The sequence below is a fragment of the Taudactylus pleione genome, unplaced genomic scaffold (genome assembly GCF_031769625.1).
Source record: "Taudactylus pleione unplaced genomic scaffold, aTauple2 ptg000082l, whole genome shotgun sequence".
Taxonomy (NCBI): Eukaryota; Metazoa; Chordata; class Amphibia; order Anura; family Myobatrachidae; genus Taudactylus; species Taudactylus pleione.
This window is the reverse complement of record NW_028284484.1, coordinates 10630182-10643639: the sequence shown is the minus strand read 5'-3', so window position 1 is coordinate 10643639 and position 13458 is coordinate 10630182. Positions and strand designations below refer to the sequence as shown.

General features: G+C 47.7%; 1 protein-coding gene and 1 pseudogene across 2 annotated transcripts in view; both read right to left on the bottom strand.

Moving 5' to 3' along the window:
* The window catches only part of NADK (NAD kinase), a 130965-nt gene that overhangs the window by 101427 nt on the left and 16080 nt on the right, over positions 1-13458 (bottom strand). The gene's annotated exons all lie outside the window — the stretch shown is intronic.
* Positions 10523-10641, bottom strand: LOC148532199 (5S ribosomal RNA; annotated as a pseudogene).

Here is a 13458-nt window from a genome sequence, read left to right as displayed (position 1 = left end):
TGGCTTCCGGGCAGCAAAGCTCCGCTTAGCTTGCGCCCGGAGCCAAGTTTCTCCCGCCGACGCTGGTGGAAGGGACCAGGCGGTCCCTTCAACAGTTACCCGCCACGGTGGCTTACCCAGCGCTGGGAACAAACACACTGTCCCAGCGCCGGGCACGGATGCTGTGCCGATGCTGGAATCAGACACTTGATCCCAGCACGACTTTCCACAGCAGCAGCCAATGAGAGTCTGACTCTCATTGCTGCTCTAACAGACAGCGCTGTGTCCTTCTCGGGGACGCGCTGTGCTGCAGCCAGCTGTCAGGGATTGGCCACAGCACAGCGCGTCCCAGAGGACCCGCCTTCTTTTTAAAAGTGAGTCCCCACTCTCAATCCCGGGTAAAATATGCGCTATAGCGCGGATTTGCGAATATATATATATATATATACACATATATACATACATACATACATACACACACACATACATACATACATATACACACACTTTCCTGGCTGGAAAAGGTACATTTCATTAAATGTGGCTGAGTGCGATGTCCTTCCATAGACTTATATGCTGGAAGGCAGATAAATAACTAAATAAATACAGGTTGAGTCTCCCATATCCAAAATGCTTGGGACCGGGGGTCATTTTGGATATTAGATTTTCCATATTTTGGAATATTTGCATACCATAATGAAATATCTTGGGAATGAGACACAAATCTATACAAAGAATGCATTTATGTTTCATGTACACATTATAGACACAGTTTGAAAGTAATTTTATACAATATTGTCAATCATTTTGTGGCTCAAACAACGTTTGTGTACACACATGGAATTCATTTATGTTTCATATACACCTTATACACACAGCCTGAATGTAATTATTATTTATTTTTTTAATTTTGTGCCTTAAAGATTGTGTATACCTAACCATCAAAAAGCAAAGGTTTCACTTTCTCAGTCATGTTAAAAATATTCCGTATTTTGGAATATTTGGATATGGGAGACTCAACCTGTAATTTGTAGAACAGTGTCCTTTGTGCCAAATTACTGGTAAAAAGTTTCATTCCATTTTACAAATTATCTTGTTCTTTACAGCATAGTGATTATTAATTTACAAGTGCAAACGAGCACAATGCATAACTACTAACACCCAATCATCAAAAAGCTTATACTAAACTATGGTAGACTAATGAAAGCGTGTTGCCTAATAATATCACCCAACACACACAATACAAATCATGCAATATAACAACAGTTTCAATGTTTCAGTATAATGTCCTTTGTTGGTTTAGTAGCTCTGTACAGTAGTCCTGACAGAGTTTCTTAAAGTCAGTAGTTGTGCTTACCGGCAGCACTCTCCACCAATACAAAGAATCCAGAGAAAAGGGGGCATAACCTTAAGACTCGCCCCCCCCCCCTCCTTTCATCACTCTTGGGGGCATGCCCAGGACCTATGCGCATGGCATCTATTCCCTGGTGGTGAGCACTGCACCACAGTTTTCCCCCCCGGGCAGGCTGTTTCAGCAGGGCACTGCCATAAGAAAAGGGCACATTTTCTAAAACGGACAGGGCGCAGCACCCTTCCCAAACAGCTTCACGGGAACATTGTCAAGTGTGTACCGAGCATTACATTTCAAATTGGAAAAGGCTGCAGCTTTGACAAGAAGAGTGAGTGTAGCTCAGAGACAGCTATGTGGGAGCAGGGCAAGCTCTTGTAAACAGATGGGTTTCCAGATAAGGTTTAAAGATTTCACAGCTAAGGGAGAGTCTGACTTGGCGTGCTAGCGATTTATAGACAAGTGTGCCCCCAGCAGAAACTCTCTCCTGTATCTGTTATCACATCTACACTTGTTGTGTCTATACTGTATGTCCCTTAAGGTGCCCACACACATAGCGATCTGCACACGATCCCACGATGTGTGCGATTTCCCCTGAACTCTCCCCCGGCAGCTTCCCGGCAGTCCTACACACAATTTGGAGTAAAAAATGTCCAATCTGACTTAAGATCTATCGTGCATCCAGTGCATTGTGTCCCAGATTGGCAAATCAGCCCTACAGCACGGCAGATCTGAAGATGCGATATACGACGAGCGGGGACGCGCATTGGCATCGTGATCATGAGTGGGCACTCACGATTTGGGCATATTTTACACGATATGTCCTCACGATTCCCCCAAATCGGGTAAAATATCGATGTGTGTGGGCAGCTTAAGAGAGGAAAACCAAAGAGAGACAACTGTGGCACACTATAAATCAGCAGCAATGGTGATGTCCATGAGACACAACAAATATTTGTGAAGCACTAGTTGCTAGTGTTGAAGCTGCTTTTCCATGAAAATATCCTAATATAATGCTAATTACATAACATGTGTGATGACATTTATTGGAAATGCTATACAACTAGTCTTTCAATTTACATGATACAGCGCACCTCTCAGTAGGATTCTTCATAGTACCTACTTAGTGCAAGTCAAAGTACAGTTCTCATTTACATAAATACAATATGCAGTAAAGTGATGTTACACTGTGTGAAGAAACATTGAGAATTATATGTTTGTACAGAACAACAAGGAAGAAAACAAGAAGCAGCTCAGCCGGCTACAGTCTCACAATAAAACCAGAAATTACCAACTACACCTTTCCGTGTCTCACATCTTAGCCGCTCATTAAATAGGAGATGGCTTTGTTTGGATACACGCATGAGGAACTAATAGGTGGAAACTCAGGTGAGTCATAGGTGGTATACTATAATTCAGGAAATATCATGTGCAAAAATAATCCCTGGTCTAGGTAAGGTAAAGAATGAGGAAGGGATTTAGATCCTTAAAAGCATCCTGATAACAGAGCTGGTTACAATTGCAGAGTTGTGTATTAGAACTTCTACTTTTATATTCAAAACTTTTGGAACTAACACCACAATGGCTGCAATTCACCCATATAGATGGTCCAATAACAAAATAGAGCTCTGTAGTATCAGAATTGCTAGTTCAAGGCAACTTGGTCAAAGGTGCCAAAACGTAGGATTTAGTGTTTGCTAATGCTAGTAGGAATGGGATTCAAATCCCGACAGGGGATACCTGACATGAGGAGATCCCAACTGGGGTAGGTAAGTATACTAACCCTCCCCTGCCCCCCCCCCCCCTAACCCTCCCTTAGTGATGCCAAACCCTAACCTCACCCCCAGAGGTGCCTCGACCAAACACCGCCTCCCCGCACCACCCTAGACCTAACCCTCCCGGTATGTGCCTAAACCCAACCCCCCCTGGTGGTGCCCTAACCCTTCTTCCTAGGGGTCCTAAGCTTAATCCCCTCCCCCCCAAGCCTGACGCTAACCCCGCTAGACTCCCTAATACAAACCCCCCCCGCCGCTAACGCTAAGACCCTGCTAGTAGATGTACACAGGTGTGAATGGAACCCTATACCAATCTGTGTTGTTGATAAATTAATGGTGCATGAACCATTTTGGTACGTTCACCGCAGGTGCACTAGTGATCAGAGAAGACTCTCCATTGACCTCTCCAATCATAAATGCTCGTTACCACCGGTTGGGTATGAAATACCGGTGACCACTGAGAGTGGCAACCCTCATCCCTGTCCCCCCCTAACCCTAACCAGGGCCGGATTGAGGACCACATGGGCCTGGAGCTGAAAATGATCAAGGGCCTATTTTCAGAAGTAGAGGAGGTGTGACCATTACTGTGTAGGTGTAGCCAGTACCATGTGGGAGTGTACACACCCTACAATATCAGCTCCAATGTCTTCCTAAATATGTAATAGAAAAAAAAGCTTCATTGTATGAGGTAACTAGTAGAAATACATTGTTACTACTTCTGATTTATGGCTGACCTTGTGGACAGCAAATGGCCAGTCAACATCATGCTGTCATGATGATGGGCCTATTTTTATGTGGAGGCCTGGAGCTGTAGCTCCATCCGCCCCATTGTTAATCTGGCCCTGACCCTAACCCTTCCTTAGTAGTGCCTAACCCTTACCCCCTCTTACCGTACACTAAACCTAAACCTCCCGGGTCGGAGCCTAACCCTTACCTCTCCCTCCCTGCCTCCTAATCCTAACCACCCCCCTCGCGGCTAACACTTACCTGGGTCCGCTGTCTTACTATCAGGATTCCGACACCGGTATCCTGATCCCTTAGGGGATAGTGGTGTCTGCATTTTGAAGGGTGGCGGGATACCGGTGTCGGTATATCAACGGCTAGCATCTCGTCCGCCGGTAATATAACTACATCCCATTACCACAGCATGCCTAATGCGACTATGTGAAATTATATGCAGCACCACAGCCATTTAATGCAATGTCAGTGTGTAACCAGCAGCGGTGTAACTAGGGTATTTGGAGCCCAGGGCAAATTGAATAATGGAGAATCTCCTCTATGTGCGCGAGCACAAAAAAAAAAAAAATGGGCGTGGTCACTTAAAAATGGGCCGTATCAACATGACACACCCCTTTCTCATTACTCTGAACATTCCTTTTCATATGCACCTTTACCCCAGTAGTGCCCCTTATACAGTACCCCCAGTATGTAATGTCCCCAGTAGTGGTCCCTCTTATGCAGGCTCCTAGTAGCGCCCCTTATATAGTACCCCCAGTAGTGGTCCCCCTTATGCAGCACCCCCATTAGTTCCCCTTATACAGTACCCCCAGTAGTGGTCCCCCTTATGCAGTGCCCCTTATATAGTGTCCTCAGTAGTACCCCCCCCCCATTCAGTGCCCCCAGTAGTGGACCCCTATGCTGTGCCCTTTATATAGTGCCCCCACAGTAGCAGTCCCCCCCTATGCAGTGCCCCCAGTAGTGGTATCCCCTATGCAGTGCCTTTTATATGGTACCCCCAGTAGTAGTACCCCTATGCAGTGTCCCCAGTAGTGGTCCCCCTTATGCAGGCCCCCAGTAGTGATCCCCCCCTTATCCAGTGCCTCATGTAGTGGTCCTCCCTATGTAGTGCTCCCAGTAGTGGACCCCCCAGTGCAGTGCCCCTTCTGCCCCGAGTAGTAAGCCCCTTAGTTAGTGTCCCCAGTAGTAGACCCCAGTAGAGGTCCCCCCTCCCGATGCAGTGCCCCCAGTAGTGGTCCCCCCTTCCGATGCAGTGCCCCCAGTAGTAGTCCCCCCTCTCCAGTAGTGCCGCCAGTAGAGGTTCCCCCTCCCAAAGCAGTGCCCCCAGTAGTAGTCCCCCCCAGTTGTAGTCCCCCGCCCCTCTCTCTGATGCAGTGCAGACAAATACAAGTTAAGAAAAGAGATTAAAAAAAAAAAAAACCTACCTGAATCCCTGCTCCGGGTCCTCCCGGGCTGGCGCGGTCTGCATTATGGGAGAGACCTCATGACGTCTCCCCCATTACCCACTGCAGGAGCTGGGAGGCGGAGCTCATGAGTGAGCTCCAGCCCTCGCAGTGTGTGCAGCAGCTAATGAGAGTCAGACAGACTCTCATTGGCTGCTGGTTAACACACACATCTCAGCCGCGCTGGTGGCGATGTGTGTGTAAAACTGCACCAGCCTGAGCCTGCCTCCCACCCTCCAACTGGCGCTATTGGGTAAGAAATCAGGGGGAGGAGGCTCGGCTGTGCAGCACAGGACGGCGCTGGGCGCAGAGAAGCCTAGCGTCATTCCTGTGTAAACGTGTAGTGCTGACCGCACTCACTGTAGTGCTGACACTACACTGGCTCACTAGGACGGGCCGGTACCTGTGCACGATTGAAGATATCCACTAAACATGACCTGTTGAGGGTACTTGAGGTCTGGAGCGGAAAACCACTTATCTATACCACAGATGCATAACCTGCTACTAGCATGAGTTATTAAAAAATAAGCACATTTTTGTGGCTTTTTCACAATAGGCAGGACACTGGAGGTACTTACGCTGGGGTATAGAGGCGTGGATAGCTGGAGCTGGTACTTAATTTAGAAGTGTGAAGCTCCTCCCCCTCTATTCCCCACCAGCCCTCAGTTTAGAAAATGAAGACCGAGGAGATATGGAGAACAACAAGAGTGAAAGGGAGTAGAACATCACACAACAACAAAAAACCATACAACGCATGGAACAAACTAACAGGCAGGTGAAGAGCGCTGAGGTGGGCGTCCAGCGTCCCCTGTGGAATCAGAGAAAAGGATTTACCGGTAAGTACCAAAATCCCATTTTCTCTTTCATCCACTAGGGGACACTGGAGATACTTACGCTGGGGACGTCCCAAAGTTTTCCCTATGGGCGGGAGCGCTCTGAGGAACCTGCAGAACAAGGCGGCCAAAACTTGATGCTGAAGCCGCAAACGTATCAAATCTGTAAAACTTCACAAAAACGTGTGAACAGAAGACCAAGTGGTCGCACAGCACAATTACAAGGTGGAGGCACCTCTACCAGCTGCCCGCGACGCACCCACAGAACGTGTGGAAGGAGCCGAAAAAGACCAAGGAGGCCGACTATCATTGTTGACATAAGCCTGACGGAGAGTCAGTATAAACCAACGAGCCAACGTCTGTTTTGGAAGCTGGCCAAGCCCTCCGAACAGCATCATAGAGGACAGAAAGAGCCTCCGACCTGCGGAGGGACGCCGTCCAAGAAACAAATGTGAAAAGCTTCAACCACCAACAGAGTAGAAGGAACACCTGAATCCTCTACGAAAGAAGGCACCCCAATAGGTTGGTTTATGTGGAAAACCGACACCACCTTAGGAAGGGAAAGCGGCTACTGTCTTGAGTTCCGCCCCACCCTCATGAAACACAAGGTAAGGAAGCTTATAGGACAGAACCCCCAATTCCGAGGCTGTGAGCCAAAGCCCAAGGAGTACCGTCTTCCAAGGCAAAAACTTAATATCAACCTCCTCCAAGGGTTCAAACATGGAAGACTGAAAAGACCAGAGTACCAAGATCAAATCCCAGGTGCTATTGGAGGCACAAAAGGAGGCTGCAAACGCAAGAAGCCCTGAAGGAACGTCTGCACACAGGAATGAGAGCCAATTTTCCTTGAAAGAAAATGGAAAGAGCAGAAACCTGCCCTTTTAGAGTTCCAAGGTGAAGGCCAGAATCTAATCCCGTCTGGAGAAGAAACAAAAACAGGGATAACCGATAAGTCCTAGATGGAAGGCCCCGACTGGAACACCATGAAATATAAGATCGCCAGATGCTATGATAATGCGCAGCCGAAACCGGCTTTCTGGCGCGAAGCATGGTGGGAGAGTCTGGGATGCCTCTGCGTCTTAAAATAATCGGTCTCAAGAGCCACCCCATCAACACAGCTGTGCTAAGTTGGGCTGCGCGAAAAGACCCTGCAACAGAAGGTCTGGGTGAAGAGGAAGGGGCCACAGCTCATCTGCCAAGAGGGACCGAATGTCCGAAAACCAACTACGCCAAGGCCATTTCGTAGCCACGGGAATGACTGAGGCCGACTCGTGTTTTATTTTTAGTATACGAGGAAGAAGTGTAATCGGGGGAAACCGGTAATGAAGTCGTAAGTCCACGGCACTGTCAGAGTGTTGACTGCCTCCGCCTGCGGATCCCGAGTCCTTGACATGTATACAGGGAGCTGATGATTTAATCAACACGTATACCGGGAGCTGATTATTTAATTGAGATGCTATAAGATCCGCCCGAGGATGACCCCAACACCGTACTAGAGCCTGAAACACGTCTAGGTGAAGCTTCCATCCCCCGGGATGGATATCCTGACGACTCAGGTAATCTGCTTCCCAGTTGTCTACTCTCGGGAAGAAAACGGCCGACAGGATCGCCAACTGACTCTCAGCCCACCTGAGAATCTGAGTTACTTCTCGCATGGCCATGCAACTACGAGTCCCGCCCAGTCGGTTGATGTATGAAACGGCTGTCGCATTGTCTGACTGAACTATTACCAGAAGAGACGTCAGAACCGCGTTGCTTCTATGAGAGCATTGGAAAACGCTCTGAGTTCCAACACCTTTATGGGCCACCGTTGTTCCAGAGGAGGTCAACGACCCTGAAATTGATAGTCGAGGACCACTGCTAAGAGATTGTTGGATTGTGTTCATCAGAGGAGAGCTACCCTGGTAGCCAGGTTCAAACGGATCAGTCGATTCGAATTATAGTGCCTCGAAGGCAGCTATCATCTTCCCCAAAAGACGCCAAGAAGTATGGACACCTTCTTTGGTCTGAGAATGAACTGAACTAGCAACCGGATATCCCGGGCTTTGTCTTCCGGAAGGAAAATCCTCTGTGATGCCGTATCCAGAATTATCCCCAGAAACAGAAGTCTCTGGGATGGAATGAGATTTGTCCAAACATGCTGTGATTAGAGTATGATACAATAAGTCAGTGAGGTGTGGTCCAAGAGAAGGAATTCTGATGGAGCTTTGATTAATAGGTCGTCCAAATAAGGAATTATGGGCCTCATTCAGACCCACTCGCAAGCGGCTGTCCGCTCGCAAGTGGGTCGATGGTGTGCACTGCGCATGCGCACGACGCGACGAGCGAAGGACTTTCCTTCGCTCGTTGTGTCTGATCAAAGGGGGCGTGCTGTCGATATTGATTGACAGGACGCCCCCTTTGGTGGGCGTGCCGGGGGCGTGCCTGCCAGACAGAGGCGTTCCCAAGGGAATGCCTACCGTCAGAAGCCGGCCCCACTGACATCACTAGTGATGTCAGTGGGAGTGATTTTGGCTGTGATAGAGCCAAAATCACTCCAGGGCTTGTGGTCGAAAAACCCGACCACAGGCTTCTGGTCGCACTGGCGATGGTCGCGATGGTCAAGACCATCGCGACCATCATCCTGCACGCTCGTATGTGCTGTGGGTGGTGACCCACAGCTATACGAGCGTCCAGGAGGACGCTCCATTTTTATGGAGGACGGCCCTCATTCAGAGCGAGCGCTCTGCTCAGAGCGTCCGGCTCTGAATGAGGGCCTATGTTCAGTCCTAATGACCGAAGATGAGCAATCATAACTGACATAATCTTGGTGAAAATGAGTGGATCCGAGGATTATCCGAATGGCAAGGCCCGAAACTGATAGTGATTTGCAATATGGCAAAGCACAGGAAGGCCCGATGCGGTTCCCAAATTGGAACATGAAGATAGGCATCTTTGATATCCAGGGATATCAGGAACTCCGTTGGTACTAAGCTTGCTATGACAGACTGAAGAGACTCCATTTTAAAACGATACATCTTCAGGTACCGGTTTAAGGACTTGAAGTTTAAGATGGGTCTGACCGAACCATCTGGTTTGGGCACTACAAAAAAAGGTTTGAGTAAAACCCCATCTTTATTCACTGGAACCGGAACTATCACAGCCGATACTGTTAGAGACTGGCTAGTCTCTTGTAGAACCTTCCGTAGGTATTTGCAGACTCGTAGTGACGAACTGAGCTGGAGGGGAGAATTCAAAGTTTATTTGGTACCTCAGGGAAAGCAGTTTGCGAATCCATGGGTCTGAAGAGGTTTGGTTTCAAACTTGTTGAAAATTCTATAAACGAGCTACCACCGCAGGAGACCCCAGATGGGACGGAAGACCGTCATGCCACCTGTTGCTCAGCTGGCATCGGTTCCCATCTACGTGCAACTGTATGTAGTAGATCTCTACCACCCCTTGTCTGAGTGGGAGCACCTCGGGATCTATCACGAAAGGTCTGTGGCGCACGAAAGGACTGAAACGAGCGTTCACCTAGGAACCAGAGCCATTGAAGGGAGGGAGACTTACCCCCAGTGGCCCAAGATATCCATCTAATGCCGGCCCAAAAAGCCAGTGAATGGTAAATCCTTGCATTCTGCGTCGGCATGCCAAGAACGCAACCAGGTAACGTCGGCCTGCCAAGACTCTGCGGCCAGAAATAGCATAAGCGGATATTGAACTGACTGATATACTTGGATGCTTCTCCTAGGAAAACTGCAGACTCACGGATGTGTTCTGCTAGTAGATCCAAACCCGAAATGAACTGATCAGTCCAGCAAACCACAGCCTGGTTAACCCAGGCGGTAATAAGGGTAGGTCTAAACTGAGCCCCTGCTGCAGTAGAAATACACCTTAGTTTTGACTCCAACTTACGATCAGAAGGATCCTTCAGCAATGTAGCCCCCCGTACTGGAAGCGTAGCCTTTTTTGAAAGACAGGAAACAGACGCATCAACAGGGTAGGGGGTTTCCCACTTTTCCATCATAGATGACGGAAAAGAATAGCTGGACGGGGACTGACTAGGAATTTTGGAACCTCTTATCCTGATGTTTCCAGGCCACTGAAAACTGCTGTTGAAGTTGTTTTGAGAACGGGAAAACTGACGACCTTTTTGGTGGTTCAGTGAATAACTCACACTCCTGGGAAGCAGGAACAATATCCTCAGGTACATTAAGAACCCGCCTGCCGCCAGAATTAGAGGTTCCACCCCCGTGGAGGCAGATTCTAAGTTTTGACCGACATCATTCAAAACTTCCTGTAATTCACCTTCCTCGGTATCCTCATGTGCGAGGAGTACCTCTTCCGAATCCTCTGATTGGAGGACGGTTATAAGAGGACGCTTCTGAGTAGGAAGTGAAGGGAATAGTAGCAATGGTACCCATATTAAGTCTACAGCACCTGGTATCCCCAGGCGGTCTCCCATCCAAGTACTAACCAGGCCTGACCCTGCTTAGCTTCCAAGATCAGACGAGATCGGGCGTGTTCAGGGTGGTGTGGCCGTAGGCTAACCTGTACCAGGCTGACCCTGCCACCCAGGGGGAATGAGACTTACGAGCCGCCTTAATTCTGTCATAACACCTACCATGTCAGCAGCCCATGGAGGGGTGGGTGAGTTAGTAATGTCGTCCATAACTAAACAAGCATCACTTAACGTGGAGCCCATAAAATGTGGCTTGGTCTGTTTGTTGCTACACTTGGAACAAACAAACTTTTGAGACGACTTAGACATTTATACATCACCCACATACAGTGCAGAAATAAGGAGACAGTATACTTGTATAGATGCAGACAGTATACAGAGACAGAAGGCTGATTAAGAGAGAAGACACCCTCCCATAGCAATAAATTCCCTGCTCTTTACTAAATGCACCCCAGTAGCACTCACAGCCCTCTTTGTGAAGGATCCTGTAGTCTAGGGATGCCTGGAGCAAGAGAATCCAGCCTTCTGTTACATATGCTGCACACCTCCTGAACCAGGGAGAGCCGCAGTTATTCATTGAAGAAAAACGGCAGGCACGCTGTTTTACACAGCTTTCTGCCGCGTGTAGAGGAGAGAGCGTGCGCGCTGGCTAGGCTCTGCCCCCTTCTACATGCCCTAAGGGCTCCCATTATGGTTGCTATTAGCGGCAATATCTTCCCCCTCCGCGCTACACTGCGGGCATAAGCGGGGAATGCTAGAGCCGGAAGCTGCACTGCAGCGCTTCCTAATGACAACAGACACAGCTTACTAAGCTGTGTCAGCGCCGGGCAGCATGTAGGGGGCCGGGGAATGCGCAGCTGTTACTCACTGCGTGTCCCTGAAGTCTCTCTCTCCATGCAGCAAAGCCTTCTCTTCTTTAGCTTCATGCTGTGTGAAGGCTTGCTGAGGCGATAAGGAGCTGTCAGGTGCTTTTAGAATAAGCCCTGTGCACTCCTCCGTGATTTTTATTTTTATATTAAAAAACCAGGGCGCCCAGTACCCGGACCCCACCTTTGATATAGATGGTGAAGGGTACCTGTAGTGTAAAAGACGCATAAAAAATAAATAAATAAAATGAAATGTATTGCTGGAGCACAGCTTGTAGTGACCAGCTCCTAGGGCACATTTTCTAAACTGAGGGCTGGTGGGGAATAGAGGGGGAGGAGCTTCGCACTTCTAAATTAATGAAAGTGCCAGCTCCAGCTATCCACGCCTCTATACCCCAGCATAAGTACCTCGTGTCCCCTCAGGATGAAAGAGAAAAAGATTTTGCAATGTTTGTGAGATCTCACACTAGATAGCTAGAAGATATTTTAGAAAAGCAATCATAATCCATACTGACTATCTCCCTTTGATGTTGTGCTATTCCATGCAGAAAGTAAAGTTCATTTGGTTCTGATAAGGCTTATCACTATTCAATACTGTGTTACAGGTCATTGACGTCCACAGGACTTCACTACAAAATATGGTAAACTTTAAGAGTCAAAAAATATAGCTTTAAATATAGGGAAATTATCCTCATAAACTGGTCATCACATACTTTATCACCTGTTTGAAAAAAAACAAAACAAATGTGGGGCCAGTTTAAATACACAAATTATATGGATAAATTGGATATATGTTTGATTGGTGCTTGGGTCTAACTTCTGCATGGCAAGAAGTCCTTGACGTATGGTTGAACATTGACAGCACACATGTAGACTGGTCATTCCCACAATGCATAATAAAGACCCGGCCTGATCTAGTCATTCCTGCAGAATGCTCACTGGAGGCACAAGAGATCTGGGATAAATTTAAATAAGCCAATATGACCGTTTATCTTCCCTTGTGTGTGTTTGGAGTTTGTGTTTTCCCCATGTCTGTGTGGGTTTCCTCCTACACTCAAACCTGGTAGGTTAATTGGCATGTAATGAAAAATGAACCCTAGTGTGCATGTGATAGGAAATTGAATTCCCCCCCATAGGCCCGTATTCAATTTGTAGTGTTAAGTCCGGATCCGCGTTAAGTTACCGCCGATGACGTCATTATCGCCTGTTTTGGTTTTACCCCGTATTCAATTTGAAAGACTTTCCACCTAGGCGGAAAGTCAATGCAATGTAACAGGCGGTAAAGTTTTGCTTATGAATGGCAGGCGGAAAAAACTGCAGAATTGGGGTTTCGGGGTGCAACGTTTCGGGAACCCCCGTGCAGCCTTCAGACAGTCCCCCAAAAGTAATCTGTGTCAAAAAAAAATTGTAAAATAAACTTAAGGACACCCCAAAAATTTACTTTGAAAAAGGGGGCAAAAAAAAATAAAAAATGTTGGGGTACAAACTTAAAAACTAGTAAACTTGACTCTGGGGGGTTCCCAAGTATGCCCCAGGTGTTTTTTTGATTGCAGGTGCTTGCGGCAGGTGGATTTTTCACGATTTTTTCAACTTCACTTTAGCAACTTTTAAATATGCTGACCCCCATTTTCAAGTACCCCAAATTTGCTGGGATAACTTATTTTCTGGGAAAAATACTCCTAAATACTATTCTGCATCAGGTATAGAAAAACGCTATTTAGCAGCTACTGAGCCCATTTAAAAACACCAAATACCTTCAGCGAGCCAAATCGGGGGCTACCATAGTGAACCCCCATGTCAGAGCATCATTTGGGGGGTGACAGGCTGATTTCCCCAAAAATGACAGTACTTTCCGCTAGTTACAGTATTGCCGGGTGCCGTTTACGCGTCCTTTGAAATTGAATACGGGGTAAAGCGTGCACGCGCGCGATACTTTAATGCCTACAAAACAGGCGAAGTCGGCGTTAAGTCCGGGCCTCTTTAACTTAACGCGGCTCGGCTCAAACTGAATACGGGCCACTCCACTGGAGCAAGGA